Source organism: Osmia lignaria, chromosome 6 (assembly GCF_051020975.1).
Source record: "Osmia lignaria lignaria isolate PbOS001 chromosome 6, iyOsmLign1, whole genome shotgun sequence".
Classification (NCBI taxonomy): Eukaryota; Metazoa; Arthropoda; class Insecta; order Hymenoptera; family Megachilidae; genus Osmia; species Osmia lignaria.
Genome location: NC_135037.1, coordinates 4,541,583 through 4,560,614, shown reverse-complemented (window position 1 = coordinate 4,560,614; position 19,032 = coordinate 4,541,583). Strand labels below are relative to the sequence as shown.

The following is a 19,032-nucleotide window of genomic DNA, read 5'->3' as shown; positions in this document are numbered from 1 at the left end:
ACCAGATCCATCAAGATTCGCGTCATTCCACCTATTACATAACTTTTTGTTTCTCTTTGGTAATTAAATACAAAGTACGTAAAAAACTTATTAATTATAAATCAAATTAAATTGTTGTATTTCTCGTTTAATTTTCATAGGAGCTCAGAAACTCATATTAGAAATGCTAATTGGGAATATTTGTATTAAGTACTTTGAATAATAGGTGATAGAAATATTATGAAAATAAAGAATCATAAAATTTATGATTGGAATTTAAATAAAAAGATAAGTAGCATAAGAATTATGATTAAACAATTCTGAATCATTGAAATTAAATTTAATTTAATTAAAAAGAACAAGTAAAATAAAAAATAAAAAGAATACTCCATTCTGTTGGTGATTGAAACAGTAATCCGCTCTTTTCTCTTTCCTTTGCAAAGATATCTACGGATATGTAAAACGCTTTTTTTTACTAGAAAATGAAAGGATTCGAACCGTAGGAAGAAACGGTTAATCTTTGATCGCGAACAGAAACGACACGCTGCACGTTGCAAGCGTGGATGCACCAAATGCATCTCCTGCATTGCATCTGAATCTACTTTCACCGATCGTTCCAGCAACGATCGTTCGAACAACGATCTAATTCGATATTCCTCGGTGAATCAATATTCAATTAAGTGAAGGTTCAACTGTCTATATTTTCGTGTCGCAAGATAATTGTTTTCGTGATTGCCGCGATCATTAGAAGATCATTAGAAATCGATACAGCAGAACGATTTAGCTTCTTCAAACATTAGGTGTACAAATTAATTCAGTGTCTTTAACATTACGGCTTCTCAATTATTAATTTGAATTTGAATACTTTCTCGCGCTTACAATTAATTACAATTTGAGAGTTAGTAATTTTGTGTTACAAAAAAGGAATACATTAAGAAATTTTCTATAAATTATTATAGAAAAGGAAAACTATTAATCTAATAAAATATAGACCCTCAAAGTGTTAAAATAGAAAATCTAAAAATTTGTAATTTCGTCGAGTTTAGTTTATGTAGTAATTTTTGAACTTTGAAAAGTAAATTTGAAATTTAGTAATGTTGTTGAAGTTCATGGTGAATCGGTATCCAGCAAGTGATGGCATTGCAAGATCCACGATTATACACTGCACATCTGTGAATTCTTCCAGTGCCAAGACCCGCCAGAACCTTTCTGATGCCCTTGATCTTCGTTTCTTCCACTTTTTCCTCCTTCGAACGACAATACTTATGCGATACATTTTCCTTTCTCTTTCCTCTGATTTCTCGGAACGTGGAACACGTGATTCCAGGTACCAAGCTGTTACCTGTACATCGTTGAACATTTTGTTGGAATACATTTATTCCAAATTTTATTCCATAATTTCATTACTATTCTGATGAAGAGATCAGTGTGTCACAATTGCATTTAAAAACAGAAATACACTTTCGCTCAAAAGACAGAAAACTTCCACAAAAATAAAAAGTAATTGAAATTTTTTAAATATTTAACCTTCTAAGTCCCAAGAGTTAATTTAAATTCATAAGAAAAATTACATAGCAATTTTTAAAAAATTAGAAAACTATAAAAATTGATAATTGGTACAAATTCTTCACTTTTCTATAATGTTCGATGATTTCGATTTCCCTTATTTGAAAAGAAGGAAATGATTTGTTTATCGATCGCAAAATAAATTCCGAGAGGAAAAATTGTGGAGCTTTTGGTGGGATGCTTGCTACGGGGGCGACAATGTTTCGCAAGTGATTTGCGAATCGCATTGACATGGCTGCTGAATCGATCTCGAATTGAAAGTCAATGATGCGATTCTGTCACGGTTTCAAGGAATCGATCATTATCGTATCGAAACCAGTGGCATAATACTGAATCAAATTTTATTATACATACGATGAATCAAACCTTTGGAAATAAATGTTGTTTTATTTTGGTGTCGAACAAACTGGAAGATTGGCGAAAATTTTCTCTTAACTTGGAACACTTCTAATTCGAATGATTGCAGAAACTATATTTTGGAAAGAAGATAAATTTTTGGAATAGATGTTAATGAGGTGAGACATTATATTATTTTTTTATTCTAAGTGGAATCTTACACAGTAGACTCTCGTTATATTGCCACGTAAGCATACTAGTACCATGCTTCCATCAACATAGTCTAAAAAAATGATACATTTCTATCTCCTCTCCCCCCTTCAAAGGGGGTGTTATATAATAATTTTTAATTTTTGCAATTTAACTTTCAATCTGTTATATAATGATGTTCCGGTAATGGGTTCAGATGACCCTGCATTCATCTACTGTTCCAAGAATCGAAAGAAATTATTTTTCCTCTTCCTTATTTAAACCTGATTGAATTTTAATCATAACTTCAGTATTGGTAGCCATTAATGAGTTGAATAAAAATTTCAAAACAAACTCCATTTAAGCCAAGTTAACAAGCTTTTAACCTTACAATCGGAGAAGCAAGATCGACAGAGAATTGGTGAATCCAGGAACAAAATTAAGGATTGTTATCTCGGGGCAATTACTAAGATCATTATCAACGTGAATCTTTTCTGTGCAATTAAATAGTAAACTAGCGTTTGGTAGTAAAATCTGCTTAAACACAATCTGAAGTTTTAGCAATTCAGTTCTTCAGATTTATGCAAAATTTACTTTACTCGTCTACTTTAAATCAGTAAAAATTATTCTCGAATAATGTTGTATTTACATAAATTAGTGTTTGCATAAAATTAATTACTATCTTAATATCAATTTAAATTTGTTCAAAGTTAATCTTGTCTCTTTACTAAATAAGAAAAACGAACTTATTGAAATAATACTTAATAAAATTATAAAAATATGAAAAATATAAATTTTTTATGATTGAGTTAAAAGAAAAATTAAAATTACTTTCAATACATTGGTTAGAAAATAATTAACAAAGCATTTTCCTGTTTTCATGTATCAGAACCACTCAGACTCGGTTAAAACACAAATTAATAAATTAACAAGGTACCAAATTGAACTTTAAAACCCACCAAAATCGAATTAAAAATATCCCAATTAAACAGGAAATTCAACCTGGCACACAGTAATAAGATGGGATGTCACATGTCCCAGTGAAATTAATTCTTCTTTGAACTGCCAAATTCACTTTCCATAGACGGTTCCTTTGTACCATTATTTATTTGAAGTATCATTTTATCAAGTGAGAATTAATTTGCTTTGCAACATTCAAAAAACATTCCATAAATTTTCAACTTTATTGTACCAACATGCATTAAAGCATACTTAATTAAACATTTTTAATTAAAGGGTTAAAATCAAAGAATCTTTCTTCGCGAAACAGAACGATATCGTAATTGTAATAAATCCTAAAAATTTGTATTTCTGTCGAATGAAAATTGATGTTGAATTATACAGAACCGATTGTTCCTCTCGATCGAAGGAAAATTACACCCGTCCCCGATTTGTGTTCTCTGGCGAGGTGTGTATCGCGATCGGGCCACAATCGATGCAATTATCACGACTGCGCAAAAAGCAGCCGGATAGTCGAGGTCGTATATAGTGCATGACGAACGACAATTACGATTCTGCCATGATAGAGTCGACAAAAGTTTTACTGGCAGGCTATAAACTCCGTTTCCTTCCTGTTCAACGTCCATTCGAACTATCACGAGGCAGACCCTTCGCTTTTTTTTCGACCAGGACTGCCTCTCCTGCCGTCTTGTCCGAGCCTTTCGTCCCGATTCAGGGAACGATAAAACGGAATAAAACGGTTGGTTTCTCGTGAAAAAATGTAAAAAAAATTGTTGAGGTAAAAATTTCCAGAAGTAATACTAAAATAAGAATTGTTGAACTTGAAAATTGAAAATAAATTGGAAAAATAAATAACCGACGATTAGTACCAATGAAACGTTCACTGCAGTCTAAAACAACCGTGGATATTCATTTGTATGAATAAAATAAGGAAAAATAATATTAATATTGATTCGTTGATGACTGCTGTCTTCTATTAATAATTATGACATTTAATGCTTTTGGTATGTTTATTACTCTATGTAATATTAATTAGAATTTAAAAATTAATCATTTTTAGAAACTCTCAAATATTATATTTTTAATATTATAATTAATATTTGATTGTCAGTTAACAGATTAAAAAAATTGTAATTAATATTGAATTGCAAACGAAGGAAATTAATCGCCTCTCAGATGTTTGCGTTCAAAAATTCGTAGCGTCAGCTATTTGAAAAGAAGTAACACGAGCCTTTAATAAAGTAAGATAAGATTGCGAACAGGTTGAATTGGTTTTCAACGTACAATTAGCACGTAGGAAATTAAAAATGATTTTCCACTTACAGGATCAGCTAATCGCAACGCGTTTTCACTTAGAATTAATTAAATGTTAGATAACGGGAGTATAAAAATTTTGAAATTACTGATAACAGTTTAGTTTTGAATTGCCATTTATGATGAATTGAAACTGTGGTGTATAAAATAAATTTTCTACTATTATTAATACGAATAGTAATATTTAACGTAACACGTGTAAATTAAGAATAACAAACTTTATGTTTAATTAAAAGATTTCACTTTTTAGAATTTTGATAATAATTTAGATAAAAAATGAAAACAGGAAATCTGTATTTAATGTTGTATAATGTAGAAACTTTGCACCACGTGTCTGCATTCCACACGTTCTTCATCACTCCGCTTTACTGAATTATGTTTTTCAAATGTTTGTATTTTAATATTTAAATTGAAGTTTATCGTGGGAAATGAGATAAGAAACGTTCTCATTAAAATTTCTAATGGGTAATAATCGTCTATTAGTTAAAACGTTGACTGCCACAGTGGAAATAGACATGTATGGTCAGACACATTCATATTCTAATTATTAAAGAATTTTTAAATTACTGTATCTAATACTGTAATAGTAATGCCACCTACTTTTCTTTCTTTTCTTTTTCAACTAATGATATGGAAATCAACGTATTAACGTTTTCTAAATAGCAATTTTTTAAATTCTAAATTTAGATTCAGATAACTAATTTTAGTTTCAGATTGCAATTTTACATTTCTTTTAAAAGGAACTTCTCAGTGAAATAAAAATTTATCAATTTTCATTAAAACCTACCTGAATGTATCAGTCTACACCTACAAACTCAAACTCAATTCAATTCAGTTCAACTCAACTCCTTAAAACAAAACCAAAAAACAGTATATTAAAATTCCAAAAAGTGCACCCATAAACCCAATTTTAACCCGTCCAAACTAAAAACATCCTCCCAATCGTGTTCAAACCCTTTTCAGTAGAAGATATCAATTATTGACCTTACACTGATCAAAATCAATCTAAAAATTCATAACTCAACTCTTTATCCAACCCCACGAATACAATTAAAAAAAAAAAAGAAAGGAGACTCAAAGTGGTTCTCACAAAGAATTGAAAGTAGTCGAGTTCGATTCGACTTTCTGTCGCGTGCATCGAGCGCTTCCGGTTCGGGCGTCGAGGCTCGAGAGCAACGATACGACATATCGAGAGTGCAATGAGATAATATATCCGGAAAAAAACAACATTCACGGAACGAAATAAGAAACGGTGCACGGACCGAGCGCAGCACACGAACTGAACACGAAAAACCGGCCGAACCTTCTCGTGAAACTTCGGTACCGGTCGCCTGCTATCGTTCCGGCGTGTGCGGCGTTCCGTTCCGTTCCGCTCGGTTCCGTTCAGTTCCACGGAAACCACGATACTGACGGGTCCCGTCTGTCCTCTCCCTCTTTACCGCCCTGTCGAGCTGTTCGCTCTTCCTTGCCCACGTTCCTCCCCTCGATTCGACCACGTCTTCTTTGACCCTGTTTTTCTTTTTTATTCTTACTGTATAACCAGCCTTATTTTCGAGGGTGTACAAAGTTTTTCTTCAGGTGGGTGGTTCTTTTCTTGTTTTCATCTCAAACTATGGTACGTTTGATGAATTATTATACTGGTTCTTCTTTTTTGTTTATTGCGAGGGTGAATTTTTTCTTGATGTGTTTTTGCTTCAGGTTGTAAGACGTTTGATGAGGGACTATTCATTTCTAACGCGTCGATTGTTATGCCGATTAATTGAATAATTATAAAACAAAAATATAAAAAATTCAAATCCTTAATGATTAGAATTTCAAAGTGTCTAATTATACATGTTCATCTTCACTATGGTAATTAATGTATTCATTTATTTTAAGATGTATTTTTTTATATTATTTGTTTTTCTTAATTATTATTTTCAATTTTCGAAATAAGTAAAAATAAGGCTTATACCTTCAAATTTTTATTTCTTTTAATTCTTGCATCACCCTGATACTAATTTCTATATTTCCAGGAATATATCATATTTTCTATTAAATATAATTATTTCTACTGTGCAAATTCCCAAAAAGCACCACCAATTGATCCTATACCCAAAACCATTTCAATACATTGACACTCTACTAAATCTCGCCAAACTTCCATGTCCTTATCTCCCCTATACTGTTACTTCGTCCATCAAATTTAATGTACTTTAGCTTCTGAAGAATTTTAAGACTTCACTGTGTTACGACGGAGATTATACCTTTAACTTTTAGTGCGCCACAGTTTGCCCTTAAGATAAGCCTGTGGACAATAACGACAGGAGCGGTAACATGAGCAGAGGAAGCCACCTTTCCACTTCTCATTTTTTTTTCCTTCACATTCTTTGTTAAATGTATCGCTTTTTTATCAGTTTGCTCAGCTTGTTGCCAGGGGCGATAAAGCCGCTGCCACGAGGGCAAATTCTTGAACAGCCCTTGTTCTATTTCCTTTTTTTTTTCTTCTTCGAGTTTCCATCGTTCCTTCTCCCTGGATATTGACCTTTTACCTCATTAACCGTTGGATCGACCGTGTCGCGACTTTTACTTTCTCTAATCAACCACTTTCTCCTTACCCCATCTTCAATTATTCTTCTTACGATTGCTTCTTTGCTCCAATTTTTCCAGGTTACTTACTCTCGTCGATTCCTCTTCTCTCACCTGGCATCCCGTTCTCCCTCTCACTCTCCCTTTTTTCTCCTCCCTCGCACGACTTTCGGCCAGCAACGACTGACCGAGACTGACGAGCCGCCGCGCTCGCAAGCGTGTCGCGGGGGTGGTCGCTCGCCGCGGCTGCGCCCCTTTTTTCCTACCGACCACCCCCTCCATTTATCCCTCGGGCATCCACGCTCGTATACACCCTGCCTCCTTCTGCGAACAGGACTAATTTCCTAGTTTTTTCCTTACACGACGCCCTCCTGGTAATTTGTCGCGTCGTCGTGTTGTGAAATTGTTTGCGATCGGCCACCCTTCGAGGACACCTCGCGGCTCCTCTCCGCCCGGGGCTGATATCGTTTCGATGACCCAACACCTGTACGCGTGGAAAGTTTTGTTGTTGCTCGTGATTGGTATTTAGGGTGGTGTTTGGGTGGTTGAGATTTATATATAACATCGTGGGAAGATGAAATCGAACCTTTGAACAGCGCAGTCTGGGTCAATATAGACCTAAACTTTAGGTTTAAAATTTAAAAAATGGAAATAATATGAAATACAAAATTGAATTTTGGGGGGTCTCTTCATGGTCCGCCATCCGTTCATACTTTAGCTACCACAGAAGAAAGGGCCGTCTGTAGTCAGACATTTTACAATTTATTTTTCAAATTGAGCTTCCTAAATGATATAATTTTAATATTATATAAAATCATTAATTTAACCCTTTATCAGGGCAGCGTTAGAGCTTTCTGGGTCTTGGGCATATAAGTGTAAAGTAAATCCCTTCTTATACATATTTTTAAATTGAATTTAGAAGTCAAAGTTAGGGGCTTTATTTATTTTCTGTGCGGGCCTCTCTTTTCACGGGGCCCTGAGTATTTACATGCCTATTTTGCTTAAGAGTAAACGTGACCCTGTCCTTGGTTGCATTATATGTACTGCAGATCTGTACGAAATTCTTGTATTTTTTAAACATTTGTAATCATCTACTTTCTTTGGGTACTATGAAACTTTTCTTTAAATAAGTAGAAATGTGTAATAACACAGTGCACAGAAAGTTATAAATTCATTAAAAACTTTGGAGTTTTAATATTAGAGGGTGAACGTAAAGTTCAGCAAGCATTTCCATGTTTTACATTCGCATACAAATTCCAAGGGAAATTCAGGAACAAGCGCGGAGGTGCGAAACACTTGAAATTGTAATTCATGTACATAAATAGTGCTCGCGTGTTTTATAGTGTGTTTTATTAAGAGGACATTTGATTAACGCGATTTTTGTGGAAATGACGTTGACAAATTAATCCACAGAGGTGGAGAAGTCACGCAGAATGCTGGTCATTATGAAGAAACATTAATCGTTCCGTAGATTGTAGGAAATTATGTTCTTTAACAACGATTTGAATACACATGATTGAATATAAGGTAGAAATATGGAAAATATTACATCTTCCAAAAATAAACAGTTAAGAAACAATAAAAATCAAATTAACAGAAACAAAGAAAATTATTTAATATAATATGGAATACATTTTATTTAAATAAAATCATTTCAGATATAGAGATCTAGGCCACTGTAATGTAAACATTAATTTTTTATTAAAAATGAACATTTTATTATTTTTTAAATGTATTATTCCTGAAATAGTAACTATAGTTGCACTTTAAACAAACAAATGAAATATTTCAATATTTTTACTTCCAATAGATTTTCAATCTATTTTTCTATTTTTATTTATCAATCTCTCACTGTCCACTTCAAACATAATTTCCAATTCCATTAACCAACCGCGGTCAATATTTAATCAACAACCAGCTGCAAAGGTGTATGCAATTTTCAAAAGCGACAGGTTAACTCTATAATTAAATTTTTCAACGGTCCTTTTGTAAAGTATTAAAATGCCCCGCGTTGCAAACAAACAACCCGATGAAAATTTAACGAACGCGATCCACGAAAATTCAATTCGATCTCGAATTCACCGGAAATGATTCGAGGGGATGGTAATTCGTGGAGCGAGTGGTAAGAAATTCAAATGAGCAAAAGAAACGGGCGATTCGGGTCGAGAAAAGTGGAACGTCCACGTTCCACCCACTCATCTATCCGCGATCGATAGTAACACACGTTGCTGGGACTATACGTCGCTCGCATAATCAATACGGACTGATATATCTGTAATAGGAGCGAAAGACAGCCGGTTGGAAAGTGGTAAAAAAAGGGGAAGAGGAGATACCGATGATAGATCGTTGACATACAAAGTGCACGATGCACTTTGTCACAAATACCGCTTCCTTTTTGAGGAAACTTTTCGCACCTTGACAAAATGATACTACTATAATTGATCTTTTATAACGAATTTTTTATTTCGATCGGTGCTCTTGAATATTTAAGTTTCATTTTCATTTTGTTTTGGTTTCTTACTGTCATCAACTCTCGCGGTTTTTACTGTTTGACTGTCAGCCCATTTATTAAATGAAAAGTTTTATTTTTCTATGTGGATTTGCAGTTATGGAAGGGTATTGTTTATGTATGCTTTTTATTAGCGGTTTTATCGCAGTTTCTTTTTCTTTATAGTTTTATTTACCATTGAGTCTCATGGCCATTTATTTAATGAAAAGTTTTATTTTTCCCAGCAATGGAACGGCAATGGAATTGTTTATGTATTTTGTTCATTAGCGATTTTATTACCATTACCATGGTGAGTCTCATGATCGTATTTTTCTCATTTTTTATTAATTATAGTGGTATTATTATTCAGCAGTAACCTTCATCAAAGACATTAGTTTTTTTACACTTCATTTATTAAATAAAATACCAGATCCATTATTAAAATAAAAAAGGGTAATATATTATCTGCATTCTTTTCATAGAAATTACGAAATTGGAATGGAGATTGAAATTTATTTTCCTTCTGTCTGGGTATTCAGTGCTATAATTTTTCATTTTCTTGATCTTCCTCTTCTTTTTCTTATTCTTCGTACTAACACAATAAAGAATCACAGAACAGCTATATTACACATCCAGGATTTCTTTTCTAAGAACTTCACAATGCATGCATGCAACAATTACATGACCGTTAATTTACCCTTGCTTAAAGTGCATCCGGAAAAATGCAGCTGTATCGTATCGTGTACAAATACACACGATACAATTAATTGCATTATCATCTAACAAGTACATAGTTTTACAGTGTAACCATATGCGTTTACGTGATACATTAATTATTCATACTACGTAGTTGAATAGGTATAGGAGAGAAATGATAAATCTTCTCGGTTTCTCAGCCTTTGCCACGTTTATGGAAATGATAGGAAACATTAACACGTGCTGTGGTGTTGGTAAAATTGTGCGTAATTGTTTGCGATTAGAAATACCATTTTAATGTTGGATTGAATAGGGGGTGCGTTTCAAAGAAATAACGGAGAATAATAAAGGAAAGTAATAAATACACATAGATTTTATCGATTCAAAGTGTTGAGGAAAATCGTTGGAAAAATATTTTTTTTATTTATAAGAAAGATTTGATGAAGGATAAAAATTTAAAACACATATAAATTTCGATATTATAACTTTGATAACGTTCAATTTAAGCCGCTATAATTTATAAATATAGAAGGAAAAAGAAGAAAGTTTTGAAGGAAACAGTAAATTTAAGAATTATTTTTCGCGCTAATTAGAAACTGGAAAAAGAAAGTTTAGTAAATTTTCACTGGATTATTAACCCTGTACAGGAAGACCAAATCTCGAATGTAACGATTTATTTCTAACGCTTTCCTTTTTTTTATTATTTAGAACATCGTTAGTAAATCAATATCACTTCTTTAGTACTAATCTTAAAGGCATAAGTGAAAGTAAATAATTTTTTAGAAATTTCTTAAATAATCATGTCCAGAAAGCACTCTTAACTTTTAGACCGCTTATATTATTTTTATTTTCTCAATTTTACACTGATCCTTTAAAAATTACCCTTCGAATATATGAAACTCTTTTGTTTAAACATCATATATTCAACTTTAGATTAATATTCTTGTATATGTTTTGTAAGTTTGAGTCAGTATTGAGCCAGCTCCGCTGATTAAGGGTTAAACGTAGAATGTATAAGAACGACGTTGGTTTCGATTTATTTCAAGATAGATACTCTTAGAAAAAAGGCGGCCTTTATATCTTCACCGTCCATGTTCGCACGGTCTCTAACGGTGCTGAAATTCCCGGAGGATCGGTCGCGTTAAGCGGCTAGGATGCAAATTCGCTCGACGTACCCTCGGAATTCGACGGTGCTTCCGGCGTGTTCGTCGCGGTTCACCTCGTGAGTTCAAGCATTTGCATCTGAATAAGAGCGAAAGAACGAGCCGAGAAGAGCAGATTCAGAGTGCTCTTCGACGAGAGAAAAAGTTCACGCGTAAATGAATAGACCGTTGATTGATGCAACGTGGATGAGGAGAATTACATTTCACAGGAATGAAAAGAAACTTGGACATTATAAATAATATTCAAAAATATAATTAACTTCTTATTTTGCAATTTTATTCTCGATTTCAATTGGTCAAAAATTGTTACAAAAATATATACTCCTAGAGGGATAGACAAATTTTAATTGAAATTTGTTTTAAAAAATGATTTTTTAAATACTTTTATTATTCAGATATAATGTTTGGTAGAAAACAATTTTGTTTAAATATTGATTACATAATTATAGCTATGAATAATATTTTCGCAGCTACGAAATTGAATACAGGTGGTTTAATATTTCGACCACCGCCCCAGAAAGAATTCAATATATTCGATAAACTGTCCAAAGCAAAATGTGTTTCGAAAGAAATAAGAATGATTGGATCACGGTTGATCGGCTGTGTTCCATATTGGAACCCAGAAATTGCGAAACACTTTGCACAGAATCGCAACCATCAAAGTGGCGCACTTGAAACTTTTGTGCGCATAAGACTTGGTTGAAAGTAACGAGACAGGATGACTTAACGAATCTTTTGTACGTACATGTTTCAATGAAAATTGCAGGTGCAATTTATTTTAAATATTTCTCTATGTAATTAAAAAAATCTAAAAATTATATTAACCCTTTAATATTATTTAGATATTAACCTAAGGTTAAACAAAGTTAATCACGCCATTATTAAATTATAAATGACAAGAAATTTTCAATCTTGTAAGAAAGATTAACTCCTTGAACTGCAACTACACCTATGTTAAAAAATTATTAAAACGAATGACCTATGACTTTTGAGCAATAGTTAATTTAAAAATACTTTTCTCTATTAAAATTTTAAATGCAACAGGTTTACTAAATCCAACCGGCAATTTGTGTAGCATGCACGATTGACGTGTCCCACATTTAAATACGAGCAGGTATCAGTTCGATTACGAAACAATCGCACGCGGAATCAGTGTGATCCAAGAGGAGAGAAGGGTAGACGTGATTTGCATAACGAGCTGTCGATAAATCAATCCATCCACGAAGAAGGGCATCGATGCGAAGCTACGGAACGTTCGTGATTTCATTTCTGTCATTTTTGCGGGGGAATCGTGTTAATTCGCGACGTGATCGCTGGATGAATATTCAGTACTTAAAAGGGGAGAAAAGCGAAGCACCGACTGAAGTGAAACTGTTACGTCTACGGGTAGGTACCGTTAAATAGATTATTCGTATCAGTAGATTGATATCTGATTCATGGCAGGTGCAATAATATTTATAATGGATTATTATTACTGCTGTTAAAATTAATTTAAATTAATAAAATTGCAATTTTTTAATTTTATATTACAAAATACTTAACAAAGTTAAAGTTTCATTAAAAATAAACATTATTTTAAAATTATTGAAGCTGAAAATTTGAGTTTTGCAATTTTGTAAATTTTTACAGAATATTTAATCTATCATTGATAAATTCGCTGCCCCTAGCATCACGCCTTTCTAATTACTATATTAAATTTGAATATTTTCCCATGCTTTTGTGCATTTATAAAGTGGCGCGAGAATGTAATAAGGAGTTACTATGATTTTGAAAAAATTAATTCTCTATGGTATCTATGGTTCCTATGGTCTCTATGGTTTAATATTCGTTTAAATATTTCCTTATTGTTGAACGAAATGAGAGCAATTTGGGTGCTTTGCAAAAAGGAACTGAAAGTGAGATTCGTATTTAAAAAATAACAAGCTTCTTGAGATTCCTCTGGTTGATTCTTGGCGAACGGTGAACGATCTTCGCTGTAAAAGCAAAGCGTTTCCGCGTTGCGAGCTTCTCCACGGCAGATGCGTGCGAAAGGAACAACCGAATGCGAAAGTTCGCGTTTTATGACCGTGGCATTACGCCGTGAGTTTGAAACGCTAACGATTGAAACGTTTTCCCGCCTAAACGATGATGATTCGTCGGATTTCGTAATCGCTGAGTGAAATGCTCGAACTTTCTTTCCAGCTTCGAATTATCCACGATGAAAGTCGAATAGAATCCATTGAAATTTCTGATATTGCGTATACCCCGTTGATTTTCATTTTCTGGACACGATAGTGTTATTAGAATAATATTTTTATTAGATCTAAATTACATGTACATTCAAACACAACTTTATCATTTTAAAATTCGTCATTTTTTAAATTTTGTATTTTAATTAATTATATTGGAATGATATTTTTAATGTATCTAAATTGCACAATTATTTGAGCATAGTTTCAGCACGAAATTTTGTACTTTTTCTATTTCAAATTCTGATTTATATTTACAGCTATATTCTATAAATAATAAATTCAGACTTCGTTTTAAAGAGAAATAGATATCCATCAAATCTCTCGATGATCCACTGATCATTGATCATCCAATACTATCATTTCCAAGCCAACCAGCATTTAACCATCAAATGATGAATCGAACATCCTCGATTACACCTTCCAAAATATTTATTGCTCTAATTATCTGCAAGCAATTATCCATTGTACTTTTCTGTCTCAGAATGATTCACATAATAATCCGATCAAGGTTATCATCGTCGAAAAGAAAAAAAAAAGGAAAGATATTTGAAAGGTAATGGAGCTTCGGAAATAAAATAAATAACTTGAATTCGATTAATTATCGAGTTAATCTTTTAACTAAATGGCTCAACACGTATACTGCAGTCAATCAACGACAAGCTGTTCCTTATCTTCATGGTTACGGATAATGTTGCAATTTCTATAGCAACTATTTGTTCGTTTTTATTCGCCTCCACCTTCGAACGATCTATCGTGATCCTCTCGATCCTTGAATTATATCTCGATCGACCGGCGGCGTGCTTATTAACCTCCTTAATCGTCGATCATTCATTAAGCATCGACCAGACGCGTAACTCTTCTTTAATAGGTCCTCGTGGCGGCTTCTCTTCCCATAAAAGGGATCTTTAACGATTTTTATTTTCCTTTTTTTTTTCAAGAAGGACAATTTTCATTGTGCAGCGAGGACGTGGCGTATTGAGGTGCAATATGCAGTCGGGGATGAGACGGGGGTCAATTTCTTGATTTTAAAATTTATAATTTCTAGATATCTATACTAATAAATTTTCCGATTTCCAAGTGTTCAAATTTCCAATTTACCAAATTACTAAATTTCTAAATTGCCAAATTACCAAATTTCTAAGTTTTCAAATTACTAAATTACCAAATTAAAATATTTCCACGTTTCTGAATTCCCAAATTACTAAATTTTTAAAGTACCAAATGTCCAAATTTGAAAATAGGAAACTTTCTAAATTTGATATGGAATTCTGAAATAATAATTTCCATTATGTACTTGCAAAAATTTTCAGTTTTGAAGTGATATTACATATTTAGTCGTCATAAACAATGTTTAATATCGAAGCAGTACAAGTGTGGACATTTTTGTAGCTAAAATAGGATTATCTACTTCATATTGATGTTGCAGTAAGTACACCGTAAAGTAATGGGAATTTAGAGCAATCCGGTTTTAAACGACGTTCACTGCTCCACGGTTGGATGCAGTCGGAGGACAACGCTCTTAATAGACTTTGTTTATTTCCGAGTAAGGTCCTTACACCTGATCGAAGTCTCGTATAAAATTATAAATTAATACAAATAATTGTTAACATTTCTAAACATGTATTATCAGCCATAATTTTTCATTATATAGAAAATATTTATAATTACATCTATTAATTTATAACATTCATTATATATTGAATTAATTAATCTTTTTCACAAGGAATAAACTGTCTTAAAAATTGTTTTCAGAAATTTACCAATACAATTTTCTCAAAAATGCAGCTGGATATAAAACCAAATATTGTTTTTCATTTTGCAGTAATTTTTGCATTTTATAAATAAATAACAATTTTCCATAAAAATAGTTTCATTCCTCGCTGTATTTTACTGTATAAAAATGAAAATACCTTAATTATGATAGTTTAAATCATCTGATGTGCAATTAAATTAATTTTTCATATTTCATAACATTTTTATATAAATCACATTTTCACTGTTGGTATCATTGAATATTAAGATAAATTAACATTACTTTAATTATTTTCTCGTACCCAAGCAACGCTGTGTAACTCCTTTAATATGAAATGTACAATTAATCAACCCCTATCTAAATCCTCCTATTAAATCTAGAAGATCATCAGAAGATCTACTCACCACTTCACTTCCTCTTCCCCTGCTGGTTTCCGCTTCACCAGAGCATCCAATTCACATCAGAAGCCACGATGTATCACTGTTCTCACTTTCTTCACAGCACACAACCTCGACGTCCGCTTCACCGGCTCGTCCTAACGAGCCGAGAATCGCTCGATAAGCAGGCGGGGATTAATCAACCAGAACCCGTCTCTTATCGTCTCCGGCGAGGAACTGTATCGTCACGTTCGTCTGCTGGCCGGCGAAGCCCACGACGACGCGTTAAATCGTGCAGAAATCCAGGTTGAACGTGCACCGACCTGAAGCCACAGAACCTGCGTCCCTGACCCGCTCAACCTGTGGCCTCGATGAATCACGCGACCAGCACCAGCAGCACCAGCAGCACCAGCAACAGATCTTCTCCGAGACAATCGACGAAAGTTCTCAGACCGATGGACAGGCACACGGTGCACCTCCAACGACCTGGAACCCCTTTGTTTAATCCTTTGATTTCCACGATTTTAATACCAGACAGTTATCTTTACTTTTGATAGATTTCATTTATTTTGCTGATATTCTCTTTTATTTTATTGATACCTTTAGAATTGTTTAGAAGTTATGGCAGAGATTATTTATAACTAAGGAAGAGTATTTCTTGTAAGGGGTAGTATCACTGTAGATAAGCACAAGTTTAATTTATTATTTTCAGCAAATTTCACTTCTTTGTTATAAATATTATTTTAATTTTTTAGAAATTATGATAGGACTTGTTTATAATTAGAAAAGATTATTCCTTGCAAAGGGGGCAAGGGGTCCTCCTCTAAATAACTAGATTTAATCTCTTCTTTTGATGATATATCCCACTTCTTCCACTTCTTACAAATTTTATTGCAATTGTTTAAAGATTATGGTAAAAATTATTTATAATCAGAAAAGTAAGATTGTTCCTTATAAAAAGGGTGATATAAATCCCTACAGACAAGTCTTATCACTTTATAGTAAAATAATAAAATATCCTTATTTTATTATTTCAATTTAATTATTGATAAATTATTAACAATCAAAGATTTAATAACTGATTTGCAGAAAGAAAGAATCATATTTTCTGCCACATTTAGAATTTTATGCTAAATGGTAAAATCCATATCACACTTTTTGCATTTTACTTTTTTAACCTGCTGCAATGTTTTTTATTCAACACTTTTTCACTGTAAAATCAACAATTCCTTTTTCTTCGTCACAAAATTTCCAATGGTTCTTCAACGACGCACTTCACCAAGGAAATCCACACCAAGTGTTTCCTAACGAGCAATCCTCTCGATTAACCGATCAAAAGGAGAAACTCTCGCACTCGAGACGATAGGATCCTCGATCAAAGATCGAACTTCAAATTCTCGGACATCTGTCTGCCGAGATAAGAGACCTCGATCTCGAAGAGCTCTAGGAATACTCGGCAACCTGTTGATTCTTCGACGACTCTCGACCAAGCTGAGAATTCATCCAGCAACGATTCTCATCAGAATTCAGCTAATTTCTTCGCGAACGAATTCACCGTCGAACGTTGTTACGTGTCCCTTTGATACTATCGGCGATTTATTCGCGGTGAGAGTGTTACCACGAAACGGGATTAGTCAATAGCCGTTCAAATTACACTTTCGAAGCGGATTTGTCGCGGTCGCCAAACTTGGCCATCCAACCTCTCGATGTCCAAGTTGGATTCTGTTGCAAAGATCTTCCTGGAATGCTGCTCGGAAAGATCAAATCTATTTCTGCTTTGAAACTACGTCGATGTTTAATTCTTCAGCATTAATTAATCAAATTCTTCATTAATTTATATAGAAAAATTCAGATACCCCAGAAATCTTATAAAGCAGGAGATCTAATTTGCAGACATTTTCAAAATTCATAGCAGGAAATCTAAAAATTCCTCAACAAATAATCTCAAAAGCCTCCATAAATATTCTTCAGGATTTGAAATAGTTCACAGGGTTAATTCTTTAATTGTCACTTTTCCAACTTCTTCAAACACCACTCAAACCTTGAAAAATTCAAATATTTCTGAAGAGTTTTAATGGATTATTTTTGTTAACACTGCTTTATCATCCAGCATCCCCGAATTGAAAGGTTCTTCAGGAATTAGATCACTAGTTTGCGAAGACGACTGATTACTCGCGAGCGCGCTCGCCGCGCGTATTCGAACATGCTTCCGGCAGTTTGATCGATCCGGTCCCGCGAAATCTGTCTCGACCGGTGAAGACGCCCGCGGGCGGGGCACGCGAGTGACCGGAAGCGGCCGCTACCAAAATGGCGGCGAGATTTCGTTGAACGGAAGACCGGGAGGCCGAAAACGTCCGAATGTAAAATGCGTGTCGAAGGATGGAAACGAGCGCACAGCGCAGGTAAGAGAGGTTTTCGAGCAACTACGAGCCGGTCAGAAGGCGGCGTGTCTTTCTCCCCTGCATCGTGCATCAGCCTCGCGGAGAGAGGGAAATGGCGAAACGATGGTAGGAGGTATAGTGCAAAAACCGGCGAGAGGGGAGCAGGTGAACGCCGATAGATTCGCGATCCTTGGGAATCGAGATCGGGGATCCTTGCATTCGGAACTTGATACCAGCTTGCCAGATTAAGAGTCGAGTCTTTAGCGGTGTTGCGGATGGTCGAGGTGCAGGAGGATCCTTATCGAACCCTTGGTGAGAGAATGATTTTTTTCTTTGCATCATAGTATTGTAAATGATGAACATAAGAAATTTATTTTATCTTTTCCTTCTTTTTATTATTTTCCAATGCTTGTCATTAAGTGTTAGTCTCAATTTTACCTAGCCCATTAGTTACCCATTAGAATGAATTTCTAATTGAAGTATGTTTCATGTTTTTTATTTTTTTTATTTAATTGAATATTAATTTAATTCGAATACACCTTTTAACATTAATTTAATTAAATATCACTCTTTTATTTTTCAATCTTTGTCATTGATTGTTAGCCATAATGCTACCATCACATTACCACCATACTGTTAACCAATGGATAACACATAATGTCAAAAATTGAAAAATAAAAAAGGAAAAATTGTTAACATCCAATCCAATTGTTATTTTTGCTATTCCAATCTGATAGTATATTCTTCACCCTATGCAATTTCAAATTTATTATAAATATATCAAAATGGGTCCAGAAATAATATTATAGTATTTAAACATAGAAAATTACAAATATAATTAAAATTTATCAATGTTATATCAACTTTCGAGTCATAAGCATGTTGATTTTCTTTAATTCCAGTTCTTAATCAGTAACTTTCATTAACAAACTATTTAATTATTTAATGTATATACTTTTCGATATTTATGTAAGATCTTATTTTGATATAATTACTGATAAAAATATTCAATTAGTGACACTTAAGAAATA

At 33.6% G+C, this 19,032-nt stretch overlaps 1 long non-coding RNA gene across 2 annotated transcripts in view; it reads left to right on the top strand.

The window, feature by feature from the left end:
• The window catches only part of LOC143305396 (uncharacterized), a 152,446-nt gene extending 135,855 nt beyond the window's left edge, over positions 1-16,591 (top strand). Inside the window, exon 6 of one of the 2 annotated variants that reach the window (XR_013062295.1) lies at positions 15,745-16,591. This is a non-coding gene — a long non-coding RNA (uncharacterized LOC143305396). The remainder of the gene's footprint in view (positions 1-15,744) is intronic. The other variant, XR_013062296.1, reaches the window with a different exon arrangement.
• Positions 16,592-19,032: the final 2,441 nt, after the last annotated feature.